This window comes from Chrysochloris asiatica, unplaced genomic scaffold, assembly GCF_000296735.1.
Source record: "Chrysochloris asiatica unplaced genomic scaffold, ChrAsi1.0 scaffold00346, whole genome shotgun sequence".
In the NCBI taxonomy this organism is placed as follows: Eukaryota; Metazoa; Chordata; class Mammalia; order Afrosoricida; family Chrysochloridae; genus Chrysochloris; species Chrysochloris asiatica.
In genome coordinates this window covers 638,548-651,022 of record NW_006408864.1, presented here as the reverse complement: position 1 = coordinate 651,022, position 12,475 = coordinate 638,548, and the positions used below count along the sequence as shown (strand labels likewise).

Below are 12,475 nucleotides of genomic sequence, written 5' to 3'. Positions count from 1 at the left end.
CTTTAGTGGTTGGTGCATAAATTTGAATAATAGTGGTATTAGTTTCCGAGATAGTGAAATTAAAATGTTACTAGCATTACAACCAAAAGTCTGGATTTTTATTTGAGACAGATTACCTACAACTAAAGGAGCTCTGATAGCATAGTGGTTACAAATTGGACTGCTAACCTCATGGTCAGCAGTTCGAAAATACAAGCTGTTCCATGGGAGAAAGATAAGGCTTTCTACTCCTATAAAGATTTACAGCCTCGGAAACCCTATGAGAGTCGCTATGAGTCAGAACCGACTCCGCAGCACACCACCACCACCTCCCACTAGCAGTTGACAAAGGATGGATGTGCTGAGGACAAGGATAAAACTAGAGAAAAGAAAATGAGTGAAGTACAGTATGAGGAAAAGTGCTCTAAGAATCATGATTTCTAGTTTTAGGTTGTAGCTCTGCTACATACTAGCTGGGTGTTCCTCAGCAAATAATAATCCCTTCTGTGGGCTTCTGTTTTCTAAAATGTAAAATGATGCGATTAAATGGTGATCCCACCTAAAGTTCCTAAGTGTAGGGCTCCCAGGGCTTCCTCAGGTCAGAACAGGACATGTTAAGGTGTGGTTGTTCTTCCATAAATGGTCACATGCTTGGTTAGCGATTGAGGAGGCTTCAAAAAGTTTGTGGAAAATGGAAGTAAAAGATAATAAAAATTTTCCACAAACTTTTTGAAACTCCCTCACATATCTAAAATTTTTCAGACCGTCTCATTTTCCAAAGCACTTTTACATTCCGTGGCATATCTACTTTAGAATGTGTTCATTGTGACCATCTAGAGCACTCTCATCCCGAAGCTGAATAGGCTGGAATCTCTAAAAAAGCAAAAACTGTGAGATTTCTCCAGATTCACATAGCTACACAAGCTGGTGAGCCCAAGATTTTTGCAGGTCAGGTGGCAGGCTTGTGGTTGCTGAGGCAATTGACTCCAAAGTTGGCAAGCAAAATGGCAAGCTGGTGGCGACTTCCAGGATCAGCAGACAATATGGAAGGCTGCTGGTTCACATCCAAAGAACCAGAGGTTAGATGAGGAGCCAGATGCAGGACTCAGACCCAGCAAAAAGCAAAACAAGCTTTGCCTGTGTGTCCAATATATTGGCAGCAAACTACGCCCTCAAGGAAATTTGTTTTCCATTGATTGACAGCTCATAGCAGATCTCATCATGGAGTGATTATATTATATCAGATCTCATCATGGGGGATTACTGTCTTAACTGCTAATCCACTAAGAATCATGGCCTAGTCAAGTTGACACAGAAACTTAACTATCATAAGATGTAAAGAAAAGTTAGAAGTGGACTTTTTTGGGGTTTTTTTTTAAGCTTTTATTATGAATTGAGAATGAAGGTTTACAGGGCAGATCATCAGTTTTACATTCACCAAATCATTACAATGCTTACAATAATCCCCTCCATGCATCATCAACTAACAGTACTTACCTCTATTACCTTTTTTTTTTTTTTAATATACCCAAAAGCACTAAGGAATATATAATCATTTAAACAACCCAAGGGCACCCTGCCTCCTGGCCACCAGCACATACCACATACCAAAATGTGTACACATACCACCTTTAAAATATATATTCATTTAATGTCCAAAGAGCACATTTTGCAAGCCAGCCTCCTGCCCACAGGCACACTGCCTTTATCAGTCCGTAGGCCTAGAGTCCTTTCTGCTCTGTCTGTATGCCATCGCCTCTGCAACTATCTCTGTTGTCACTACTATTCTGGTTAGGATCCCTCATTCCACTCATCACCACCATATGGTGATTATCCTAGAGTCCTCTGTTCCTGAAATGACAGATTAACTTCTCCCCTCTTTAATTACACCTCTTCTGTATTTACAGTTGTGACAATTAACATTAATCCTGATAACAGTTACTCACAATTGAATCATAAAATCCTATCCCCATCATCACCAGACCTATCTGGACAAGAGGAAAACTGTTTAGTAGGGATTCTATCTTACTTCTCTTGTTCTGACCCTAAGCACCCTCTTGAAAGCTACTTTATGCCTTTATAGTCCCTCCAGTTTTGATAGCCAAAGTCTAAATTGCTTGCTCCTATCAACCCAGGCTTTGGTTGTGGCAAGCTTGATCCTTGATATGAAGAAACCTTCCTTTTTGGTTGGAGGTTTGGGCAAAGAAGTAAACCTACTTTTACTAACCATTAGCAGTTTGGTCCTCTACAGAAATTGTACTAAGGATCAAAAACTGTGACTATGAGACAATGAATTCTCTGAAGTACAAGCCTTGATAGACTTGTTACTGTCAAGAAGAAAAGTTATTGTTTTCTCATAACACCAAGTGTCCTTTAGCAGCATGTTTGCCCAATACAGTACACCATTTGACTTCTTGCCTGCTGCTTCCATGGACATTGATTATGGATCCAAGTAAAATAAAATCCTTGGCAATTTCAGTCTTTTCTCCATTTATCATCATGTTGTTTATTGGTCCTATGTGAGGGTTTTAGTATTCTTTACATAGAAGAAGGAGCACTGATGGTGCAGTGAATTAAGCATTGGATTGCTAACCTCAAGGTCAGCAGTCAAACCTACCAGTACCTTCACAGGACAAAGATGAGGCTATCTGCTCCTGTAAAGATTTACAATCTTAGAAAGCCTAAGGAAAGTTCCACTTTGTCCTATGGTGATGGTAGTAGTGTGCCATGGAGTCGGTTCTCATTACGACCCTGTATAGGGTTTTCAAGGTTTTAAATCTTTATGGGAGCAGAAAGCCTCATCTTTTGCCCACGGACTGGCTAGTAGTTTCAAACTACTGACCTTGAGGTTAGCAACCTGATTTTGTAACCATTACGCTATCAGAGCTCCTTACATTGTCCTATTAGGGTTGTTGTAAATCAGAATTGACTCTGGCAGTGTGTTTAATTTCATTTGGGTTACTTTAAGGAATAATCCAAACTGAAGGCTATAAACTTTGATCTTGATTGTGAGTCCTTCATGTCCTCTTTCTTTTCAGCATTCAAGGTTGTATCATCTTTAGATTGCAGATTATTAATAAATCTTCCTCCAATTATGCCATTTAGTCCAGTTTCTTGGATTATTTACTCAGATGCAGATTAAATAAATATGGTGAAAGGATACAACCTTGACACACAACTTTTCTGATTTTCTGCTGCCATAAAGATTTACTCAGTATCTCCTCACTCTGTTCAAACTAAATTGGTCTGTGTACAGATTTTGCATGACCACAGTTAAGTGTTCTGCACTTCCATTCTTTCCAGTGTTATCCATAATTTGCTATGATTCATACAGTTGATTGCTTTTGTATAGTCAATAAAACACAAGTAAATATCTTTTTGGCATTCTCTGTTTTCAGCCAAAATCCATCTGACATTAGTAATAATATCCCGTGTTCCACATCCTCTTCTGAATCTGACTGGAATTTCTGGCAGCTTCTTGTTGATGTACTGCTGCAACCATTTTTAAATTATCATCAGGGATATTTTACTTATGTGTGGTATCAATGATATTAATTATTATTTTCCTCATTCTGTTTGGTCACTTTTCTTTGGAATTGTCACAAATACGGCACTTTCCAGTCAGTTGCCCAGGTAGCTATAGACAATTGAACACCTTAGTACTTCATTGGTTTATCAAAATATTATGATCGGTATTCATTCTATCCATTCCTGGAGCCTTGTTTTTCACCAATGTTTCAGTGCTCCTTAAATTTCTTCCGTTAATACCATCAGTTCTTCATCATGTGCTACTGCCTGAAATGGTTGATTGTTGACTAGTTCTTTTTGGCACAATAACTCTGTATTCTTTCCATCTTCTTTCATGCTTCCAGTATTTTATGCATTTACTATTTTGCCCATAGAATCCTTTAATATTGCAACTTGAGACTTAAGTTTTTTCTTCAATTCTTTCAGCTTGTGGAGTTTATTCTTCCCTTTTGGTTTTTGCACAATTTCATTATAATATGCAACTTTGTCTTTTCAAACTGCACTTTGAAAATTTTTATTCAACCCTTTTACTTCATCATTTCTTCCTGTTGCTTTAACTTCTCTATATTCAAAAGCAAGTTTCAGAGTCTCTTCTGACATAAATTTTCAGAGTCTTTTATTTATTCATTTCTTGTCTTATTAATGACTTTTTACTTTCTTCATGATGTTCTTTTTTTCTGATGCATATTTTAAAAAAAATTTTTCTTGTGAATTGGGTGAAGGTTTATAGAACACATCATCAGCTTTGCATTCAACAAATTCATACACATTTTGTTTCATCTCATTGATTGTAATCTCCTCAATGTAACAGGCCATATCCCACTTCCTTCCTGTGTTTCCTGTTTTCATTTCTCTGTCTTTCATAACCCTTAAGCGTTTGGTACTTGGATAAATGCTACTCTGTTGATTTCAAATGGTTGATAATTCTAAGGTATGCATACATATCTAGTATTATTGTTCTCCTTCTAGACCTGTCTACTGTTTGACTGAAAATTGAGCCATGGGAATGAGATCATTTCCAGACCTGTAGGGTGACTAAGGGCCATTGTCTTCCGTCTCTGGCCAACCCATGAGCCTGAACTCTTTTATGGTTTTGAGTTTTGTTTCACATATTTGTCCCAGTCTATCCAAGGTCTTCCAATGTGACTCCTTTCAGAGAAGTTCATAGTGATAGATAGGCAGCATCTAGCTCTTCTGATCTCAGGGTCATGGAGGTGAATGTTCTCTCCGTTAGTCCATTGTGCTAGTCTTCAATATGATGTTTTTTATATCATCTTACAACTTGCCTGCTCTCAGTCATTAGTATTCAGTGTGTCAAATCTATTCTTGAAATTATCTCTAAATTCAGGTGGGCTATACTCAAGGTTGTATTTTGACTCACGTGGAATTGTTTTAATTTCTCTCATCTTCATCCTGAACTTGCATATGAGCAGTTGATGGTCTCTTCCACAGCCAGCCCCTGGTCTTTTTCTGGCTGATGGTATTAAGCTTCTCTATAGTCTTTTTATACAGATATAGTTTATTTTATTGCTGTGTATTCCATCTGGTAAAGTCTACATGTATGATTGCCATTGATGTTGCTTTAAAAAGATATTTACAGTAAATAAGCCATTGGTCTCGAACATTCTATCTTGCATTCTCCAGTGTTGTTTCTCTCACAAGGTCATATTTTCCAACTTTTGTATTTTAATCACCAGTAATTATCAATACATCTTGATTGTATGTTTGATCATTTCAGACTGTGGTACTTATTAGAAATCTTCAGTTTCTACATCTTTGGTTTTAGTGATTAGTGCATAAATTTTAATAATAATTATATCAACTGTTCTTCCATGTAGGTATATGGTTATTATCTTATCACCAACAGCACTGTACTTCAAGATTGTTCATGAAATGTTCTTTTTGATGATGAAAATAACACCTTCCTCTTCAATTTGTCATTCCTGGCATAATAGGCTGTTTGATTGTCTGACTAAAAATGGCCAATACCAGTACATTTCAGTTACAGGTCAGACTGCTAACCTCATGGTCAGCAATGCGAAACTTCCAGCCTTTCTGCAGGAGAAAGATGAGGTTTTCTGCTGCCATAAAGACTTACAGTCTTGGAAACCCTATGTCGGATCCCTGTGAGTCAGAACCGACTCCACGGCACACCACCACCACCAAATACCTAGATATTTATCTTTATGCATTCAATTTCATTTTTGATAGCTTCTAATTTTCCTAAATTCCTAATTCATACATTTCATGTTCTAATTATTAATGATGTTTGCTGCTGCTGCTTCTCATTTTCTGTTGTGCCGTATCAGCAAATGAAAGTCCTGTAAGCTTTACTCCATTCCATGTCATTAAGGTCAAGTTTACTTTTAGGAGGCAGCAAAAACAATTCAGGAAATCCAAGTGTCTTCAGCTCAAACAAAACTTGAAAGTCAGTCAAAAGATAAAAAGTGAGAATGGGCTACTCTCTTTGGAGGAAAGGGACAGTGTTCTGAGCATTGCCAAAGTAATTAACAGTTTGCTCATACAGTAGGTCCCTGATAGATAAAGTAAGCCAAGGATTCCATTTTTTTTAATGAGTCTTGCATCTCCCTAAAATTTCATCAATATGTTCATATTCTTACATTTTATTTACTAGTTTTCCTAAGCATAAGCCTGTACTTCTGAGATTGCAGTCAGTGCCAGCCTCTCTGCCACTCTTCATGCAGTGTTCTTATCACACAAAGTGAATTCCCATTCTCATTGTCATCATCCTCCCTGTGTTCTCATTTTACAGCAGTTTACTAGTCTGAGCCTCTGATCCCACAATTAGTTTCAAATGATTACATAGAGCTGAGAAGAATTCATGTGGTATTTTTCCATTAGATGATTATCAGTGACCTACCTACAAACATGCTAGATTTTATCCACAGAAGCTTAAGTAGACAGACTCTCCCTTGGAATCATTTTCCAGTGTTAACTATATTTCTCAATGTTTTTGTAATTGTGATATGTTATAGATGTTTGCTCAATTTAACCACATACCCTTTTCCTTAGTAACTCCTAAAGCCATCAAATATACTAGGAGTTTTCAAAAAGTTGTTGAAAAATCTATATTATGAAAAAACTGTGCATGGATTTAATTTTTTTTTTACACCAAAATAAACTCATACTGACTTGTTATAACATATCTGAACAGAATCTAGTTTGAGGCACTAAGAAGGACAAGACATCAGCGTAAAAAGAACCCCTAGAAAAGCAACATGAATTTTGCTAAAACTGAAGCAAGAACGAGCATCAAATTATGGTGAGACTTGGGTGGAAGAATGGCAAAATCATTGATTTATGGAGACAATATCCCAAATAAATTAGTAGTTTACCAGTGGATAACTTATTTTAAGGAGGAATATGATGAGATAATGTTAAAGATGAAACTCACAATGACAGACCATCCACATCAATTTGCAAGGAAATAATTAATCTTATTCCTTTCCTACTTTAAGAGACTCAGGGTAACCAACACCGTACCCATTTCAATTGGTTTAACTTACACAATTCTGATGGAAAAACTTCAGCAAAGTTTCTATTTGATAAGTGACAAAGTGCTTGCACCCAGATCAGCTGTAGAACAGAGCAGAGCTTTCAATAAAAATTTTAACAACTAGCCCTCCAGAAAGTCAGCAAACAAAATACCTTGAGCATCCCCACAAACTGTAGTCATGATCTTTGCTTGTGACTGAGGCACTTCCACATCTTGGTCGCCATTGCTTTGATGGTGGTTTGCCTTCAGGACCATAATCATAGAGCCAGGTTTCATCTCCTGTATGGTCCTGAAGACTAGGCACATCAAAGCAATGGCTACCATGAAGTAGAAGTGAGTCAGTCAAAGCAAATACAGGCCAAGATCAAAGATCACGGCAACAATTTGTGGAGATGCTCAAGGCATTTTTCTGTTGGCTTTCTGGAGGACCAAAGAACAATAACATCCGCTTATTATTAAAGTGTTTTGAGAAAGTTAGTTAAAGTTTTCACAGAAAAACACCCAGGAAGCTTTACCTAAGAGTTTTCCATCATGACAATGCTCCTGCTTAGTCCTTTCATCAAACAAGGGCAATATTGTCAGAATTTTGATGGGAAATTATTAGGCATCTGCCTTGACGTACTGAATTGGCTCCTTCTGTCTTCTTTTTGTTTCCGGTAGCGTAGTGGTTACGAATCGGGCTGTGAACCATAAGGTCAGCGGTTCGAACCTACCAGCTGCTCCGCGGGAGAAAGATGAGGCTTTCTACTCCCGTAAGGATTTACACCCTCGGAAACCCTGTACAGGGTCGCTATGGGTCGGAGCTCCTGTATCTGGATTGAATTCTGAGTGATTTTTGTCATGTATGCCAATCTCCAGTTGTTGTCTGCTGATATTGGTTCTTAATTTAAAAGACTACCATTGGTATTTTTTTTAAGTTTCCTAGTTTTTGCAAGGCCCTTTAATTTCTGTTTATCTGAAAATGTTCTAATTTCAGGTTCATATTTGAGGGACAGGTTTGCTGAGTATGTGATTCTTGGTTCACAGTTTTTTTCTTCAGAGTTTTGTATATGTCTCCCCATTGCCTTATTTAAAAAAAAAAAAAAAACTTTCTGTGAATTGAGTGACGGTTTATAGACAAGAATGTCAGTTTTACATTCAACAAAGAATACACTTTATTTCATGTCAATGACTGCAATCCCCTCCATGGAATAACAGTCATCCTTCTTCCTCACTGTGGCTCCTATCTCTATCCTCCTCCATTGTCGCCTGCTTTCTGGGCTTTATGGTGGTGCTGTATTTGTATTAAGTTGATGATTGTATGTTGGTATATTCTTATGCACTCTCCAACTGCTTCCTGGTGTGTGTGATCAGGAGATGAGCTTGTGCACTCTTCTCTGGTCTCTGTTCATGCAGTTTAGTTCAGGATGGATTTAGCTGATAGTGGTTGTTGTCACTGACCCAGTATATAGAAGCTAGTATTGACTTTTGGTCAGTGGGTGGGGTCATAGCGGGGAGGGTGTGGCTGGGCTATATGGGTATGGTTTCTGTTTCTCGGGCGAGGCAAAAAGAAAAACAAACAAACCAGCAAACAGTAGTGAAAAAAGAAAATAATAAAGGAGTGGGGGTTAGGGGTAAATAACAGCTTTCCTTCCACCAATAAGGGGTATGCCTCTACACCACCTACTGCCCTCTTGCCTTCACAGCCACAGAGAAAGTTCAACATGGCCGGATGCAGTACAGTTCTCCAGTTTGTTTTCTTTCTCTCTTTTTGTCTCCCCAATGCATCTATTCAGCTGCTAGTCCAGGGCTGGCCAGGACCTGCCCAAGCAGGGTTAATGGAGAGAGCTCCCTCCTCCTTTAATGGGGCTCACAACTGCTACACTCACCTTTGTGCAACTCCAACTTCCAGGAGATTGGGAGCTTCCCTGAGGGGTGTATGAAGGTGATGGCCAGCCTCTGGTCACCAGGGGAGCATGGCAAACAAGAAAAAACTCACACCAGCACATCTGGTTGGCTGCCACAGTTCATCAGTTTCTCCTTTTTTTGCTGTCTCTGTTCAGCTCTCTACCTAGTAAGCATTCAGTCCACTTCTCTAACCCTTCATCTGAAGTTCAGAGTTGCAGGACTATTGCTTGCATCTGTTTCATTTGGTTTTCCATATCTGTGTTGTAGAATTTCCACACAGTCTTTCTGCCATCTTGCCCTGCCGTCTCTCTGAGAACAATCTTACTGAATCCAGAGTTTTAAATTAGTGAAAGGGCCATTCAAAATGAAGTTCTATAGAGATATTCTGAGCTTTGTGCAATTACCAAGAAATTGTGCACGTTGTCTATGTTGGTCATAGGATTCAGATCCCATTATGAGTCCAGCAATAGGTAATTAGACATAATGCCTACTTAATAGGATGTTTAAGGAGCTCTGGTAGCATAGTGGTTACAAGTCAGACTGCTAACCTCAAGGTCCCCCAGTTCAACACTACCAGCTTTTCTGTGGGAGAAAGATGAGGCTTTCTGTACCCGGAAAGATTTACAGTCTCAAAAACCCTGTACAGGGTCGCTATGAGTCAGAACCAACTTCATGGCACATAACCACCATCATCACTACCATAGGATGTTTGTGAGGAGCAAATGCTTTATTCAAAACCCACTGCTGTTATATATATGTTAAGCAATTGAGCATTGTAAAGATTTTTTTAATAGAAAAATAAAGATTTTGTAACTGATTATACAAAAGCTCGTATTGAACTTAGTGATTTTTATTGTTATTAATTCTAGTGAGTTAGAATAAGAAATCACTTCCCCTAAATCAGAATCAATTGACCCAGTTTAAAGCCTCATTCTCTTAATTAGTTCATCTGCTGGTCTTTCAGGATTGCTTCAGGACTTGTGTGCAGATCAGTCACAGACTCTAAGTCATGCTTGACACTGATTTCAGGGATCCTCAGCAGTTCAGTCACTACCTATTAGTCACTCTTGACCAGCCATTAAACTCACTCTGACCTCTGTACTTCCCGCCTCATAGCTGCTAGAATTCTTCATGGAAAGGGAAACTTCCTGCATATGACTCATTGTCAATTTGGGTGGCCACCAGAATAATGTTTATGAACGCTGCTTATATAAACTGTCAAGCCCTGTGATCCTCATATGCAATTCTCAGCACCCAACCCAATCCTTGGCCTGTTAGTGGTGTCTGATAAGTGTTTATATACTATCCAGAGGAAATCTCTAGAGGCAGTCTCCAGCCTCTCTTTCTGATTCCTGTTGGTGGCCACTCTTCTAGCTAACTCTTTCATTGTAGATCCTCAGCCCTCTTCTGGCAGTTTTCCTAGTCTGAGGCAGTCTTGGTTAGCACCATGTATCAGTTCTCACATCTGTGCTGACAGCACCACCATCATCTCAGTCAAGCCCTGGGGCTGGATGTTTTAGGCCTTCTCAGCCTGCCTTCCTTCCAGTCTACCCTCTAGTTATTTCTTCTTTATCTCCACCATTTTATTGCTACCATCCTAATTCAGGCCCTCATTGTCTCTTATCTGAACTGTTGTAGAAACTTTTCTCTCATCCATCCCAGAGTATGCCTTTTTAAAACATGGGGTAAATGCTCAAAAATTTCAAAAGGTTCTCCTTTGTGTCTAAAAATAGTCGAATCACTAAAGTAGAACATCCACCTTCTATTATCCTTCACATCTTGTGATTCAATCACACTGGACTGACTATATCATTGTTGTTGTTGTTGTTGTTGTTGTTGTTGTCAAATGCTGTCAAGTGGGTCCTGACTCATAGTGAGCTTCTGTAGGTTTTCCGAGAAGCAGCTGGTAGGTTTGAACTACTGACACTGTTTTCCACCATCTCTTACCACAGATGTAGTTCATTTGATTCCTGTGAAGAATCTGGTGAGGTTCCTGTGCATAGTTGTCTTTTATGTTGCTGAAAAAAGTATTTTCAATGAATAAATCATTGGTCTTATAAATTTCTGTCCCGTGATCTCCAGCATCATTTCTATCACCGAAGCCTTATTTTTCAACTATTGATCCTTACTCTTTGTTTCTAAACTTTGCATCCCAATCATAAGTAATTACCAGTACATCTTGATTGCATGTTTGATCAATTTCAGGCAGAAGAAGTTAGTAGAATTCTTCAGTTTCATCTTCTCTGGCTTTAGTGGTTGCTCCATAAATTTGAATAATAGTGGTACTAATTGGTCTTCCTTGTAAGTGTATGAATATCATCCTAAAACAGACATCATTGTGCTTCAAGATAGATCTTGAGATGTTCTTTTTGATGATGACAGCTACTCCATTCCTTTTGAATTTGTCATTCCCACTATAGTAAACTATATGATTGTCAGATTCAAAATGGCCAATACCAGTCCATTTTAGCTACCTAATGCTTCGGATATTGATCTTTATGCATTTCATTTTTTACAACTTCCAGTTTCATAGGTTCATACTTTGCACATTCCATATTCCAGTTATTAATGGATATTTGCAGTTGTTTCTCCTCATTTTGAGTTGTGCCCTAGCAGCAAATGAAGGTCCCAAAAGCTTTACTCCATTCATGTCATCACGGTCAACTCTACTTTGAGGAGGCAGCTCTTCCCCGGTCGTATTTTGAGTGCCTTACAATCTGAGGGGCTCAACTTGAGACTCTATATCTGACAATATCCTGGTACTTTTCATATTGTTTTTATCTTTATCTGTCACTATATCTGATCATTTTTCACTGCTATTCACAAGTTTTTCAGTGGCTAAACATTCAGAAGTAGTCTGCCTCTCCTTCTAAGTCTGGAAGTTCCAATGAAATCTGTCCACCATGTGTGACCTTGCTGGTATTTAAAATACCGGTGGCATAGCTTCCAGCATCACAGCAACTCACAAGCCACCACAATACGACAAACAAATAGACAAGTGGTGGTAGTCTTGTTAGGGCACTTTAAAAAAATTCCAATCAAAATGGTTTCTGAGAGGATCTCCTGGGCCAGTTAAATTCCAGGCAAACAAGACAACTCAGAAGGTATGGCAACTATTTTGTGGTATTCCAAAGGAGTGATCTTGATAGATTTTCTCCAAAGATACAGGACAGTCATGGGGACGGACTTCTTCGGAAGAAGTTTTAAGAAAATTTTAAACCGTTAGTAAAATTGCTCCATGGAATATTTTTCTATCTTGACAGTGCACCTGCTCATTCTTTGTGAGTAGCCAGGGCTGCCCTACAAGAATTTCATTAGGAAACCCTATCCCATTCACCCTACATCCCTGATCTTTCCCCTTCTTTTTGTTCCCCAAACCATAAGAACATTTAAAAGAAACACAATTTGAGTCCCTCAAGGATGCCAAAACATCTGCTTTGTAAGCCATAGTACAGAATTCTTTGGAAAGGGGTTGTTGTTGTTGTTATGTGCCGTGGAGTCAGTTCCAACTCATAGCGACCCTGTACAGGGTTTCCGAGGCTGTAAATCTTTACAGGAGCAGAA

General features: G+C 38.7%; 1 protein-coding gene across 1 annotated transcript in view; it reads left to right on the top strand.

Moving 5' to 3' along the window:
- PIGL (phosphatidylinositol glycan anchor biosynthesis, class L) overlaps positions 1-12,475 on the top strand; it is an 80,670-nt gene that overhangs the window by 14,507 nt on the left and 53,688 nt on the right. The gene's annotated exons all lie outside the window — the stretch shown is intronic.